The following is a 16,771-nucleotide window of genomic DNA, read 5'->3' as shown; positions in this document are numbered from 1 at the left end:
TTGGAATTAGTTGATGAACAGTTCATCATCCACTGCAAATTATCATTCTCTAGAAAATAGTGTTGTAACATATATTTTATCCAATCTGCGTTCAGCAATGTCAGCTTCTAAAATTAGTCAAATCATGCTGTCTCTACCAAAGTATCAAAACAGTAAATATATGTTCCATTTATTTCAAGACAAATTTTAAAGCTCTGTTTTGAATACTGACACTTTTTTCTACAGTTTTAAGGAAGTTAAATTGTACTATGTCAGTATTGCACTGAAAATATCATCTTTGACTTAATCCAAATAGTAACATGATGCAGAGTGGGAAATTCATGCTATGCCAGAATTAAAGTTGCTTAAGATATACAGAAATATCATCTCTCTATTTTTTGAAAAATGCATATTACAATTTGCTACAAGGCAGTCAACTACTATAAAAGTAATGTGAGGTTTAAAACTCTCTGTTTTCCCAAATGTTACTGCACAGTCAGAAACTGAATCATCAGTCAGGAAACATAGTTATAATGCATGGGGTGTTCATCTAAAAATGTCTACATTCATTTCTGTATCATACAATTAAACAAAACTCAAACAATGTTTTCTATGGCAGCATTTAGAAACTAATGCACAACTAGTGCACTCTTTGACCTTGTTCCTGAGCATAAGCACCAGTAGATCTTGCTCAAGTCCTTAAGTGAAATGCAAACACTTTATCTACTATTTTAGGTATTATATGTTCCCAACTTAACAAATAACTGCATTTCTTGGCCCATGTTATGAATTGAAAAAAAGTAGAAATGCATGCAGTACTTTTGCCCTTACTTGTTTAAGTGCCTGAGATTTCATGTAATATTAAACATCAGTTAAGTGAAGTCTTAGATATGCACTCTTGGAATACTGCTGTAGTCTATGATTAGCCAATAACATTCCCTCACTACCTGTATACATGTTGTCCTTGCTGCAATGTCCTAATAAGCATTTTTCCCTAATCATACATAATTCTCCTTGGATTTTGTTGCATTTCTTTCAAATAATTTAATAAATATGTTTTAATGGGTTTATTTCCTTCATTAATTTTTAATTAAAATACAAAATAATGGTTCTCATGGTGAAATTTCCGTACATCTCTATAATTTCTTGTACATCAGTAAATGCAAGTTGATTAACATAGCTAAACTTTGTTACATACAGTTTTATGACACCATGTTGTTTTATTTAGGCTGTGGTGCAGAATCTCATTCTTGTGCTAGATTTTGTACAGTTCAAATGATTTGGCATGAGGCAGAAAAAAACATCTTATAACATTTTATTTGAAAGACTCCTTGAGAACTTCAGTAAGTTTCATCCTATAAAATGTGATCCTGGATGATAGATGACTCTGAGCCTTCATTTTCTGTGAGTTTTCAGCATATGGCTTTCTTTTAATGTACGCTTGTAAGGAAAGAAGACAATGGCTGTATGATGAGGTGAGGAGCAGAGAGATATGGTTTTGAATGTCATTTTATTTTGAGCACGGAAACTCTCATGTAACTTCCATAATTGCCCTCATTGTTAAACATAAAATTTGAAGGAATGTGGATTCATTTTATCTTGATATCCCAGAGAAATCATAAATTTACAATTAATACAGATAAAGCAAGACATGAAACAAGAAAGACTAAGTTTGTGATAGGCCATAACATATATGGCTTGTATATAACCAAGACTCTAGCCTATCTGTCATAATCCACTGATAAAATAAATATCTATTATGCATCCATCCCAATAGTGACACACTAGTGAATAAAGAAAGCCCATAGCTCTCTCATCATGAAGTCAATTTCAATAAAATGGTTATTCTCTACTGGGGTATATAAATTTCAAGCCTACATTGACTGTACGGTCCTGTCTTTAAACATACATTGTTGATTCCAATGTGTTGCTTAAATAATCAGTTTGGTACCTCAACCTCCTTCCTCCCATAAAACAACAGTATCCTTCAAGGTATTCAATGAAGGTAAAGTGAAAAATCACTACCTTGGGTGGCTTACCTCCCGAACATTTGAGTTGTAGGCTGGCAGATGCCTGCAAAACAAGTACAAGCACAATAAGCCGAGTGAGGTAGTAAATCCCTCATTGAAACTGATATCCCTGCAGCAAAAATATGTTTGTTGATTCATGTACAACTGAAAACTTATTGTAAGTATGGGCATGGGATAAATAAAGGAATGAACTGTAACCTCTTGCTGGAGGTGGCCTAAAAGATGCAAAGGGGAAATGGAAATAATATGTGGTTATAAAGGTCCAGTGGTAGTGATGTGCTAATCCATCATGAACTGGGTAAATTAAATCATTGACCCTGCTGGAGGATTGGTAGAGAAGAATTTGGTTGGTTTGATTTTATTCAGGAGGCTAGTTTTTGTCCTTGGCAACAAGTGAATCAGAGAAACTACAAAAAGTAGAAAATAATGAGTTACCAGGGAAAGAATAAAATCTTGATGAGTAATGAATTTCTTTCAGCTGGGAGGCATACATTTGCTTATCTTCGTAAAGGGAGCTCCAAGTTCTCTGCTATACAGGCACCCTTTTCAATATCCCTATTGCCACATATTATTGACAATTTGCTTGGAATAGAACACTGGAAAATACTGTGCACTGTATTTTGTATAAGGGGTCATACTATACAGAAGACAAAGAATTAAATGCTGTATTAAAGGTAATTTGAATGTATTAATCAATTATATATGATGGAATTATTTCATTTAAAAAGCTGTACTTGTCATTTCAAGGACCAACAAAATTGACACACCTCATTTATAAATGAGGAAAATGTTCATTTCAGAAACATTGTAATTTAAAATGTTACAGATGATAGATAGCATCACTGCCTTCTGGCATGATGTTGAAGCATTTGTAACAAGCATTTTTCTCTTAAATAGCAAAACTTTGATCAATGTATTAAAATATGTTTACCCAAGTCAAACAATTTAAGTAGAATAGAAACTTTAATCCCCTGTATATTACAGATAGTTTTTAAATAAAAATGTTGAAATATTATTATAAATAATTTATGTTGATTTTGATCATTTATAGGATGATCATTTACAGTATGTCCAAAATTTTAATATATCCTCTACCTTGCTGTGTAAATGATAGATAATTAAAATGGATAAAGGAGAGATATAGAATTAAGAGTGTCTAGAAATTTTAGTTGATCCTTTTCTAATTACTCTAAATTTATTTTTTTTAATTGCACCTTGTAGGATGTCCTAGAATCTTTACTTTTGCAGTAAACGTTTTTTATAACACACGTGTTTAGAAGAACTACATATCACATCCTCCAATGTGGAATTTCCACATGGAATCTTGGGAAATCTCCATGAGAGTTTATCTGATATCACTCGAGTACTTAACCTTTATTTGAATCAGTATAGTTTGTGGATATTTGCATTTATATCCTTAGATGTAAATCAGTATTTCCTTTTGTTCCAAATTTTGACAATAAAAATTCTTTTCTTTTCCTAAAAAAAGAGAACAACTCAGAATGTATAATCTTAATATCATTGTTGGACTCTTAAATGATAAATAATGAAAATATTTAATTACTCAATAATAAATATCTTGAATATTTTCACCAGGTATAGATTATGAAATTTCAGTTTGAATAAAGATATTTTAAAAGGTTAAGCATTAAAATATGTTATTCAACACCAGCAATGTAGAACCACATCCATAAATGTGTGTTTTCCAAGTGGCATATAAAAAGAAAAGGAAGAAAGGGCTATGCTGACTTCCACAGTACAGTGAAGGTAACTAGAAGTATTTCTTAAGCATAGGAGTGACTTCCTCCACAAATCAAAAGGATGTCAAGGAGAAGGAAATGTCGGTTTGACTGATAAGACAGGAAGATGTAGGAGCTGAGTGAATACAATCAGGGCAGATTCTCCTCTGCTCCATGATGCTGTGGGATCAGAGAGACTTACAACAACTACACACACATAGATTGAAATCATCCTTAAAACTAGAATCTCTAAGTAACATATTAAGTTTCGCTGTTCCTAAAAGAACATGGGGTTTCATAGGATTGCTGCTCCTTTTGGTTTTGTCAAAAGGAAAGGTGGTCAGGCTTGTCAAGGGAGAACTTGTTTGGTCTCTTTGTGTGGTATTTATAGCCAGGTCTGGTTAATGTCAGTCTTCACTTTATTGGTATTCTCTTAAATCCTGAAATTTTACCCAGACTTTTCCCCCATAAGCCCAATCTTCTCAGCAAACTCTGTAAATTTTCAGCAATATAAAAGTTTCTACTTCTTTCTCTCAAAATATTTTTTCCGGCTTGTCCCTTTATCATGGTATTCATCATAAATTTCATCTAAGACCTCAAGTTCAGCTTGAGTATTTGCTGCTCATATACATCCTCACTACTTCCCTCATGCTTCTGTAATGTAAACAAACAAAAGTCCCTTTTCAGAGTCTCTGAGGCTGAATCTTTTTTCGATCCTCATTGTTAGTAACAGAGGTGGAAAGACCCAATCGATCAACTACCAAAAGATGATGCTTGAAGGTACTAGCATGAAAAATTAAAGAATTATTTTATTCACATTTGAATGTATAAAATTGAATATATTATAGCATATAACATGGAATGTAAGATCATAGTTCCATGAACTTTAACATTTTAAAAAAAATTTATAAAACCCACACCTATTAATCTTCTAATTTCTAGATTCAAGTATTTACTCTTGAGTGTCTTAGAGTAAATGAATGAATGAATAAATGAATAAATAAATTTAATAAAATAAAAAGTTTAAAAATGATGGAATTTTATATTAATGGTAGAAAATATAACTAAGCAATTCAGCCCCAGCCAGAAGACACTGTACATTTCCTAATCTAGTATCAGTAACAAAATATTCTTTTCTCAAAAAATACCAATGCTTGAGTTTTTAAGGATTATCATTAAAAGAGATTAAAGGTTATTTCTTTGATTAATGCTGATGCAACCACCAAAAAAAAAAAATGAATTCTACACTGAGAATTCACATTTGTATGGTTCTTTGGGCTTTTTGTCATCTAAAGTAATAAAAATAAGTATTTGTTTTAAATTAGATCGAAATCAGATGGGAAAGGGTAGATAAAGTTGATGAAAACCATTAATTTAAAAAATTTATTTTTATTTGATTGATTATTATGATAAATAACAATATCTAATCATTTGAACTTTGGAACATTGAAAACTTGAAATAATATTTGTCAAAACTAACAAATACTAAAATGTTTATTTCTTGACCTTATGATAGAGTATTTGTTTGTAGTAGTATGTCAGATGTGATATATATTTTTTTGGTCTTAAGTTTTGCTATAGACGAGCTGTTAATTATCAGTTTTCTGTATTAGTGGTTTCTTGACAGCTGTTTATGTTACATCAGAAAAATGGTTAGAAAGCTTGGAATAAATAAATTGTTATATTTCATATAATGCAATTTTTAAATCATAATTCATCATAAAATACCAATAACTAACCTAACGGAGTGCCAGTCCAATAATTTGTGATTTTTCTTGGACTATAAAAAGGCAGACATTCTTTCTGGAGTCATGATTTTACACAATCATTGAGCACTCTGTATAATTTTTACTATAAATGCCTCAATTTCCTAAAAGTATTGACTAATTTTAACACTTCCTTCACACCTACCCTCAAGTGTCTCATACAGACAAATGAAATATTTATACATTTTTATCTGCTTCATTTAGTTGTCAATTCCATGGTTTATTCTTTTCTGACTAATGCAACTCTGAGGTAAATGCCCTGCGTCTGTCCACAAATATTTTCCCAAAAAAACAAGATTGTTTTTTCAAATATGGCATGTGGAACTATTGTGAAACTACAAATTAATATCTAAATTTTTGATCACATCAGCCTAAATCTATTACATTTACTCTCCTACCAAGCACTCAGTAAATTATTATGAGCATTAAAATTTGCAGATTGCATTCAAGTGTCTTAATACATCATACATACAAGACAATTATTAAATTACCTGCTACATAGTTCATGAAATGTCAAATTGAAAATACACACTATTCACCTCACAAAATCATTACAAAAATATTACAACAAAACTTTTTAATAAAATTTCTATAGCTACATTGTAGCATGACTTACTTTGCAAACAAGAGTAATAACCTTTTCTTTAAAAAAATAACTTTTCAGAGACTTGTCAATAAAACCATATGTATAACTGAAAAGTCTAAGTCGTTAAATAGTATGGAAGGTTTTTTTTTCCACACTAAGAACTTCAGCACTCTGCCAACAAGGCCAAAACAGTAAGCAATACCTAAATCAAATATACTTTTAACACTTATGTACCAAATTCAAAGACTACACTACTCTTCAGAATAGTGACTGAAAAATCTTAGTACATGAGGGTTTCTTAAGAGTCAATGAGACTTTTTTTTAAATTTGATTGTTTTTTATTAGGAAATCATCAGACATCACTGAAAATTCATATTGCAATCTGCCTAATGTTCCTGAAAGCAGAACTTATCTGATGCACAGCACTATTGCTGATCTCCAAGTTCAAAGGTGCTTCTGCAGTAACCCCCCACCCCGCTCTGTTTTGCAAATCCTGCTGGGTGCAGGCAGCCCCAGGGCTCAGCAACATGGATATCATGCTATTCTCGCAATGCATATAAAATATGGGTGCAGGACCTAGTAAACTTGGCCAAAGACCCCTTCCTCAGTCTGAGAGACTCAAGGGAGGTATTTGTTTGTGGGGATATAATTTGTTTTCTTTTCTTTCTTTTATAATTTTCCTAAGTGGTTCAGTAACCCTGTTTTAATTCAGCAGCTACCACAGTTAGCTCTGCAAATTTATCACAGGCCAGATAAAAAGGAAAAGTTAGTGCTCAGTTTTGGCAGAACTCATCGTTGGTCTTGTTTATTTGTTTGTTTGGGGAGGGTTAGGGCTTTTTAGTTTTGTTTTATTTTCTTTTGTTTTTCCTTTTCCTGGTTCTCAGAAGATCTCCTAAGCGAAGCTCTAAGGCAAATTTTCTGACGAGCCTTTAGAATTTTAAGTATAATACTGAAAGAAAATTCTAGAGAAGCACTCCTCCCCAACCCTATTCCTTTGCTTAGTCTTCTGAGCATGTTGCTATTTATTTTCATGACAAAATATTAGATAAGTAAAGCACACACACACACACACATACAATAAAAATAAAAATAAATAAAAAACGACTTAAAATGTAACTGTTGAACAGTTGGCTTACAAAGAAACTTTTACAAAATTCTTTCTCGGGATAATTCTATCCAAATTTTAATTGAGCCTACTTTATGATATAATTTTTAGAGAACACACATGATTAAAAGCTTTTGGTCAATTGAAGTTACACATATATTCAAAATACAGTAGTTAAAAATTAGCAACTGCTATATGGTTTACTTAATTTTTAGCTGCATCCATGGCATTTTTCTATACTAAATGCAGAAGTGAACTTTTAAACAAGGCATACAAGTTAGGTAGACTAACATGATATATAATTTGAACTATACTAAAAAGAAAGATCACTTAATAAATTTTGTTTATCTTCATTTTATGCCCAAGAACAAAAATGCTCAGGACCAGAATTCTGAGTAGTCTTACGAATAATAATCTATTTTCTTACCATAATCACATACCTTGACTCAGCTGATAGTTAATCTTATGTTTAATAACCAAACAGAAAAAAAAGAAAAAGAGAGAAAAAATAACAAAACAGAAACAACATAGGATCTTTTTAAAAATAAATATAGAAACAATATTACAAGTTTAGATATTTTAGCCCATTGGCATACATAAAACAGTGGAGTTACCTAACAAAAGAAACAAGGATTGATACGTTTACTGATATAAAAATATCCTATAAATTCTACATCCTGTATTTAAATACTGTTAGAACTGATTTGAAAACATATCAGCAAATTGATGACATTACATAAAAATTAATAGACACCTTTCTTTTATGTCATCTCCTCCTCCCTTAACTGCATGATCCCTGGCAGTCAGACAGGTGACCTGAGAGGGATAGGTAAGCAGGAATATGGAGCATGATGGAGCGAGCAGGCTGGTATGCTTGGTAAAAAATGGTACACAGGAGACAGGCTTCATTGGCTTCTTTTTATCCAAAGGTCCAAAGTCTTCCACATTTCCCACTAAATACTAAACAAAAACCAAACAAACAAGCAAAAAAAAAAATAATAAAAATAACTGTGGCTGGTTCTTCACAGCAATACCTCACTCTCTGGCACCAAATTTTGCATTAATTACATTTCTGCAGCTTTGGTTAAATATGACGAACAAAAGCAACCTATAGAAGAGAGAGTTTATTTGGGTTTTCTTTCTTTCTTTCTTTCTTTCTTTCTTTCTTTCTTTCTTTCTTTCTTTCTTTCTTTCTTTCTTTTTTAATTTATTTTTTAATTTGTCTTTAATATTTTTATTCGATATATTCTTTATTTACATTTCAATTGATTTTCCCTTTCCTGGATCCCCCCTCCCCGAAAGTCCCATAAGCCCTCTTCCCTCCCCCTGTTGGTTTCCCTTTCAAGTCTCATATGAAGCCATTATGACAGAAAGGCATGCCAACAAGCATCAGGCACGGATCCGTCTGCACACAGAAAACAGAACAAAAAGAACTGAAGTTGAGCAGAGCTCTCCAAGTCCGTCTCCAGGGATTTGCTTCCAGTAGTAACATTACATGTCCTAAAGGTCCCACAACTTTCCCCAAATGTCACTGACAACTGGGAACCACATATTCTAATATTTGAGCCTACAGGAGATATTCCTAAATTAACTCACCAGAGTAAAAATACATTCAGAATTATAATGAGTATATATTCAGCACAGAATATCAGACTGATAATGTGTCAATGTATCAGTTACTCAGTTTCAAATGAGTTAAAAAAAAGAATGCTGGAACAGGTTATCAAGGTACACAAACATAGAATACACAATGTAAATACATTTTTGCCATGCTGGACTTTTTTTTTTAACAAAACTATTACCCAAATTTATATTGCTTTGATGTTAAAAAGTGTGTCACAGCATACTTTTATTGGTATATAGTCATTATGCACAATATAAAGTATAAGATAATGTACTTAATTTATTCCCAGTCCCAAAAGCCAGTCATCGCTATTCTGAATTTGCGATTTTACATTTTGTTCTCAGCCACATAAAGATGCTAGCTAGCAGGATACATGTGTGTATTCCTTTTGTATCACCTAATTACAATTCCAAATTCAACCCCCTTGGTGTGTATAACTAAAGACTGATCTGACTTTGCAAATTGGTTCATTTCCTTTTCAAACTTTCTCTGAGCATGCATTGACCCACAATGTACCACTTACATGTCTCTGTCTTTAGCTTGTTCAACATCACAACTGCTTCCTTTTGATACCAAGAATTTATAGTCTCTGCTCATTTTGTCTGACTCACTATATACTTAAAAACCATAGCAAGGTTTCTGAGAATTCAATACCTTTTCAAATCATACATTTTTCTCTCCTAAAAATATATACTGTTGAAAATTTAAGAGGTCAGCTGGAGTATCTGGAAAAACAACAAGAACAATAAATGTACTGGAACAGAAGCTAAAACCTCAAATGCTCAGCAGATAACAGAGATGAACAAAGTGGGTTCTGTGTGAAGCATTTTGGGAATTGTTTGTACTCTGGATAAGTAGATCACACATATTTCATCCACAGAGTTCATTCTTTTCTACTTCAAGCAGATAACTTCAGTGTAATTAGTTCTAAGCCACTATACATGTGGCCATTTAATCCTATTTAATTTTACCTAAAAGAAAAATAAGTTGATTTAAATTGTTTATCTTGGTTTAACTTTGGTAAATTTAACTTTGGTAAATGATATCTATCAAGAAAATTGTGCATTTCTTTCAGATTTTCCAATTTTGTAAAGTATAGGTTTTTGAAGTAAGACTTAGTGATTCTTTGGACTCTTCCAAAGTCCATTTATGTCCCCTTTTTCATTTCTGATTTTATTAAATCAGAAATATCCCCCTGTCTTTTGGTTAGTTTGGATAAGGATTTATCAATCATGTTGATTTTCTCAAAGAACCAACTCTTTGTTTCATGGATTCTTTGATTCCTACTCTTTATTTCTATTTTATTGATTTCTGCCCTGAGTTTGATTATTTCCGGCCATCTATTCCTCTTGGGTGTGCTTGCTTTTGTACTAGTTTTCAGTTGTGCTATGAAGTCTGTAGTGTGAGATCATACTAATTTCTTTATGAAAGCACTTAGTGCTATGAATTTATCTCAGTACTGCTTTCACAGTGCTCTATAAATTTGGAAATGTGCCTTCCTTTTTACTGAATTCTAGAAAGTCTTTAATTTTTTTTCCTCCTTGACCCAGTGGTTATTCTGTAGAGAGTTGTTCATTTCCATGAGTTTTTAGACTTCCTATTGTTTTTGTTGTTATTGAAGTCCAGCTTTAATCCATGATACTTTAATAAATAGAGGGAATTTTCTATTTATTAAATTTTCATTTCTATTTCATTTCTATTTCAATTTTCATGTATCTGTTGAGACTTGCCTTGTGACCAAGTGTATGGTCAGTTTTTGAGAAGGTTCCATGAGATACTGAGAAGAAGGAATATTCCTTTGTGTATGAGTAAAATGTTCTGTAAATAAGTTAGGTCCACTTGAGTCATAACATGTGAGATTCTATCTTCACTTGACATAATGGCTAAGATAAAAGGAGCAAGTGATAGCCCACTCTGGTAAGACTGGGCAAGGGGAACACTACTCCACTGCTGGTAGGAATGCAAACTTGTACAATCACTTTGGAAATCTATATGATGACTTCTCAAAAAAATTGGGAATTGATCTAATTCAAGATTCAGATATACCTCTTCTGGGCATATATCCAACAGATTCTCCTACAAGGACACTTGCTTGATTATGGTCACTGTGCCTTTATTTGTAATAGCCAGAAAGTGGAAACAAGCTAGATATCCCCCAACTGAAGATTAAATATTGGCTGCATTTACATAATGGAGTATTACTCAGCTGTTAACGAAATGACAGGAAATTTGTAGGCAGATGGATGAAATTAGAAAAGATCATCCTAAGTGAGGTAACCTAGATCCAGAAAGACAAACGTGGTATGTACTCACTTAGAAGTGGATATTAGCCATAAAGTTAAGAATAACCAGGCTACAATGCACAGACCCAAAGAAGCTAAGTAAGAAGGAGGGCTTAAGGAGGAACATGAGAATCTTACTAAGGAATAACAGAATAGATGTTAATGGGTGAAGAGAGAGAGAAGACTGTACAGGTGTGAGGATAAAGATAAGAAGAGAGGGACAATGGAGGAAGAAAGAAATGGAAGAAACAACTGGAATCTGGGGGCATTTCAAGGAAGAACTACAAACCTAGGACAATGAAAACTTCTAGAAATCCATCTGGAAGATTAGCTAAGTGACACTTAGCTAGGTGACTTTGCTAAGACAATTAGCAATGGGGTATACAGAGCCTGAACTGGTCATCTTCTGTAACCAAACAAGACTTCCAGTGGAGGGATTATAACATTAAATTTTCAACCTATAATTTGTCTTTTCTTTTTTTTTAAATTGATATTTTTTTATTTATATTTCAAATGATTTCCCCTTTTCTGGGTCCCCACTCCCCGCAAGTCCCATAAGCCCTCTTCCCTCCCCATGTTCCTCCATCTACCCCTTCCTGCTTCCCTGTTCTGGAATTCCCCTCTACTCTTGCACTGAGTCTTTCTACAACCAGGGGCCACTCCTCCATTTTTTTGGACATCATTTAATTTGTGGATTATGTCTTGGGTATTCAAAGTTTCTAGGCTAATATCCACTTATCAGTGAATGCATACCATGATTGATCTTTTGAGACTGTGTTACCTCACTTAGTATGATGTTCTCCAGCTCCATCCATTTGTCTACGAATTTCATGAATTCATTGTTTCTAATGGCTGAATAGTGCTTCATTGTGTAAATATACCACATTTTTTGTATCCATTCCTCCATTGAAGGACACCTGGGTTCTTTCCAGCTTCTGGCTACTACAAATAGGGCTGCTATGAACATAGTGAAGCATGTGTCCTTATTGCATGCTGAAGAATCCTCTGGATATATGCCCAGAAGTGGTATAATAGGGTCCTCAGGAAGTGACATGCCTAGTTTTCTGAGGAACCGCCAGACTGATTTCCAAAGTGGTTGCACCATCTTGCAATCCCACCAGCAGTGGAGGAGTGTTCCTCTTTTTCCACATCCTCGCCAACACCTGCTGTCTCCTGCGTTTTTTACCTTAGCCATTCTGATTGGTGTGAGGTGAAATATCAGGGTTGTTTTGATTTGCATTTCCCTAATGATTAATGATGTTGAACATTTCTTAAGGTGTTTCTCAGCCCTCCAAAGTTCTTCATGTGAAAATTCTTTGTTTAGCTCCGTACCCCACTTTTTAATGGGGTTATTTGGTTCCCTGGATTCTACCTTCTTGAGTTCTTTGTATATATTAGATATTAGCCCTCTGTCGGATTTAGGGTTGGTGAAAATTCTTTCCCAATCTGTTGGTTGATGTATTGTCCTTTTGACAGTGTCCTTTGCCTTACAGAAACTTTGTAGTTTTATGAGGTCCCATTGGTCAATTCTTGATCTTAGAGCGTAAGCTATTGGTATTCTATTCAGGAACTTTTCCCCTGTGCCCATGTCCTCAAGGGTCTTCCCCAGTTTCTTTTCTATTAGTTTCAGTGTGTCAGGTTTTATGTGGAGGTCCTTGATCCATTTATATGACAAGAACTTCAGATCACTGAAGAAGGAAATTTTAGAAGATCTCAGAAAATTAAAAAAAATCTTCCATGCTCGTGGAATGGCAGGATTAATATAGTTAAAATGGCCATCTTGCCAAAGGCAATCTACAGATTCAATGCTATGAAGAACAACCCAGTTCTTCATAGAGCTAGAAAGAGCAATTCTCAAATTTATCTGGAATAACAAAAAACCCAGGATAGCTAAAACTATTCTCAACAGTAAAAGAACTTCAGGGGGATTCAGTATCCCAGACTTTAAACTTTACTACAGAGCAATAGTGATAAAAACTGCATGGTATTGGTACAATATCAGGCAAGTGGATCAATGGAATAGGATTGAAGACCCAGAAATGAACCAACACACCTATGGTCACTTGATCTTTGACAAAGGAGCTGAAAGCATCCAGTGGAAAAAAGATAGTCTTTTCAACAAATGGTGCTGGTTCAATTGGAGGTCAGCATGCAGAAGAATGTGAATCGATCCATTCTTATCTCCTTGTACTAAGCTCAATTTGTCTTTTCTATATGATATGCTTGGGTAAAGTTAGCACAGAAATTGTGTCATGGTAAACAAATTACTGGCCAAGTTTGAGACCTATGCCAAGAAAAGGAGTCCACCCCTAATACTTCTGGCCAGGAGAGCCAGAAGCCAGAGGCTAGATAGCCCAGAGACCCAAGATAGAAGCAAACAGGAATGACAAAAAATAATTCAATGAAATGATTCCTTGAGATATTCTGCTACACTCATAGACTGGTATTTAGCCCTTTCATCATCAGAGGGGCTTTAACTAGCAACTGATGGAAACTGAAGTAGAAATTCACAATAAAACATCAAACAGAGCTTGGGGAATCCTGAGCAAAAGAGGGAGAAAGGATTGTAGGAGACTGAGGGGTCAAGGACATCACAAGAAACTTTACAGAATCAACTTAGCAGGGCTCATAGGGGCTCACTGAGACTGAATTGCCAACCTGGAAACCTGATGAGTGGGACTGACCTAGGCCCTCCACAAAGGTTACAATTGTGTAGCTTGGTCTCCATGTGAGACTCTTAACCATGGAAACAGGCTCTGACACTGACCATCCCTTAAAGTGTGCATACAAGAAAAATCATACTGATTATGTAGGTTATTTTTATGTATTTAGGATTATGTTTGTGTATGTGTGTGTGTGTGTGTGTGCATGTGCTCACATACATATATACATACATAAAACCTGACACACTGAAATTAATATAAAAGAAACTGGGGAAGACCCTTGAGGACATGGGCACAGGGGAAAAGTTCCTGAACAGAACACCAATAAACTATGCTCTAAGATCAAGAATTGACAAATAGAACCTCGTAAAATTACAAAGTTTCTGTAAGGCAAAGGACACTGTAAAGGGACAAAATGTCAACCAACAGATTGGGAAAGGTTCTTTACCAACCCTAAATCCAACAGAGGGCTAATATGTTAATTTATACAAAGAACTCAAGAAGGTAGACCCCAGAGAACCAAATAACCCTATTAAAAAGTGGGGTACAGAGCTAAAGAAAAAATTTTCACATGAAGAATTTCGGATGTCTGAGAAGCACCTTAAGAAATGTTCAACATCATTAATCATTAGGGAAATGCAAATCAAAAGAACCCTGAGATTTCACCTCACACCAATCAGAATGCTAAGATTAAAAACTCAGGAGACAGCAGGTGTTGGCAAGGATGTGGAGAAAGAGGAACACTCCTACACTGCTGGTGGGATTGTAAGATGGTACAACCACTTTGGAAATCAGTCTGGCCTTTCCTCAGAAATCTGGGCATGACACTTCCAGAGGACCCTTCTATACCACTCCTGGGCATATACCCAGAGGATTCCCCGGCATGCAATAAGGACACATGCTCCACTATGTTCATAGCATCCCTATTTGTAGTAGCCAGAAGCTGGAAAGAACCCAGGTGGCTTTCAACAGAGGAATGGATACAAAAAAGTGGTATATTTACACAATGGAGTACTATTCAGCCATTAGAAACAATGAATTCATGAAATTCGTAGACAAATGGATGGAGCTGGAGAACATCATACTAAGTGAGGTAACACAGTCTCAAAAGATCAATCATGGTATGCACTCACTGATAAGTGGATATTAGTCTAGAAACTTTGAATAGTACCCAAGACATAATCCACATATTAAATGATGTCCAAAAAGAATGGAGGAGTGGCCCCTGGTTCTAGAAAGACTCAGTGCAAGAGTATAGGGTAATGCCAGAACAGGGAAGCGGGAAGGGGTGGATGGGGGAACAGGGAGAGGGAAGAGGGCTTATGGGACTTGCGGGGAGTGGGGACCCAGAAAAGGGGAAATCATTTGAAATGTAAATAAAAAATATATCAATAAAGAAAAAAAGAATTAAATTGACAGATAAATCATCTTTAAAAAAAGAGGGAAAAGGCAAGGAGAAAATGGTATGCTTGTGTTATAATCTCAAAAGTAAAGACATAATAAAAGAAAAGATAGAATTTAAATATTAATACTTTAGAGACCAATGAATCGCAAGTATGAATATAATTTACAAACATAGATATAAGTTGAAAGTGTTTTAAATTAATTAATATTCCCTGACAACAATTAGTGACTTTAATGAGCTAGTAAGATCATTATTCCAGTATTTAAGCTTGACACCTCATCTGGAAGCTGAACAATAATGAAACTTTATAATTAATTGAAACACTTAAACATGTATGGAATCTAACTGTTCAGCTAATTAACTCTCGAACAATACAAATTTCCTTTTTCCTACCACTACGGAAAGAGTACTACAGTGAGAATTCTTCTCACTGATTTTAGAAATATACAAAACCTTGGCATGGTAACAAATATGCTTTATAATTCCTGATGTTCTCAGCATCCTGCTTACCCATATATGTGCAATTCACTTCATCTGGATAAAAAGACCAGACTTTTTTGATAAAATATTTTATCCCCTTTCTTCAGGTTAAAAATATGTGGTAATTTTTAAAAAGTAAGTTAGGATCGCTAAGAAAACTAAAGAAACTCATGAATAGATAGATGTTTAAAATAAAATACAGGTAAACTTTATGGCAAATATTAAAATTCAAGAATCACTTGATCCCAAATTTCTACGAATGTGATCTTAGTTGCAATCCACAACTTCCTCCCAAAATATGTACCAGTGAAGTTCAAACAAGATTAACTCTTCTTAAGCTGAGCATATACCACTACTGGTTAGAACATGGAGTTCGGCAGAGAGCCTACTGAAGTGTCCGATACAAATGGCCTAAAGTGACATTGTATTGCATGGAATCTATATTAGAGATCGTGTATTCAAATCAGAGAGTATATTCCCCTTGGCTTGTGGAAGTCATTAAAGTTAGGAGCAATTTGTAGCTCCTCATTTTATGCAAAATTACTTAAGTCGATTTTGAGTTTCCTGTTTGGCTTATGGAGAACTTCAAAATCAATTCAGATCTCACAAGTTAGAAAAAGCAAACACACACATGTGGAGGGGCATGTACGTGGAGGCAGGGGGAAGGAGGAGGAGGGGTTGGGGGTCTTAGGTGAGGGGGGATATCAGGAAAGGTTTTACCATTCGCAATGTAAATGAAGACGGTATTCAATAGAAAGAAAGAAAGAAAAAAAGAAAGAAAGGAAGGAAGGAAGGAAGGAAGGAAGGAAGGAAGGAAGGAAGGAAGGAAGAAAGAAAGAAAGAAAGAAAGAAAGAAAGAAAGAAAGAAAGAAAGAAAGAAAGAAAGAAAGAAAGAAAGAAAGAAAGAAAGAAAGAAAGAAAGAAAGAAAAAGCACACGTGGTCCAAATTAACAATAAATTATTTTTTTAAGTCTACCAAAGCAATTATGTCACAACTCAAGATTGCCCCTTAGCATTAGATTCTCAGCCCTATTAAAGAAGAAGCCAACATAAGACAGGGACTTCTGGCCTAGGAAATGGGAAGAGAAACTTAAGCTGCTGCAGTAGAAGTG

Source organism: Apodemus sylvaticus, chromosome 16 (assembly GCF_947179515.1).
Source record: "Apodemus sylvaticus chromosome 16, mApoSyl1.1, whole genome shotgun sequence".
In the NCBI taxonomy this organism is placed as follows: domain Eukaryota; kingdom Metazoa; phylum Chordata; class Mammalia; order Rodentia; family Muridae; genus Apodemus; species Apodemus sylvaticus.
The sequence above is the reverse complement of the archived record's forward strand: the minus strand, read 5'-3'. Positions refer to the sequence as shown.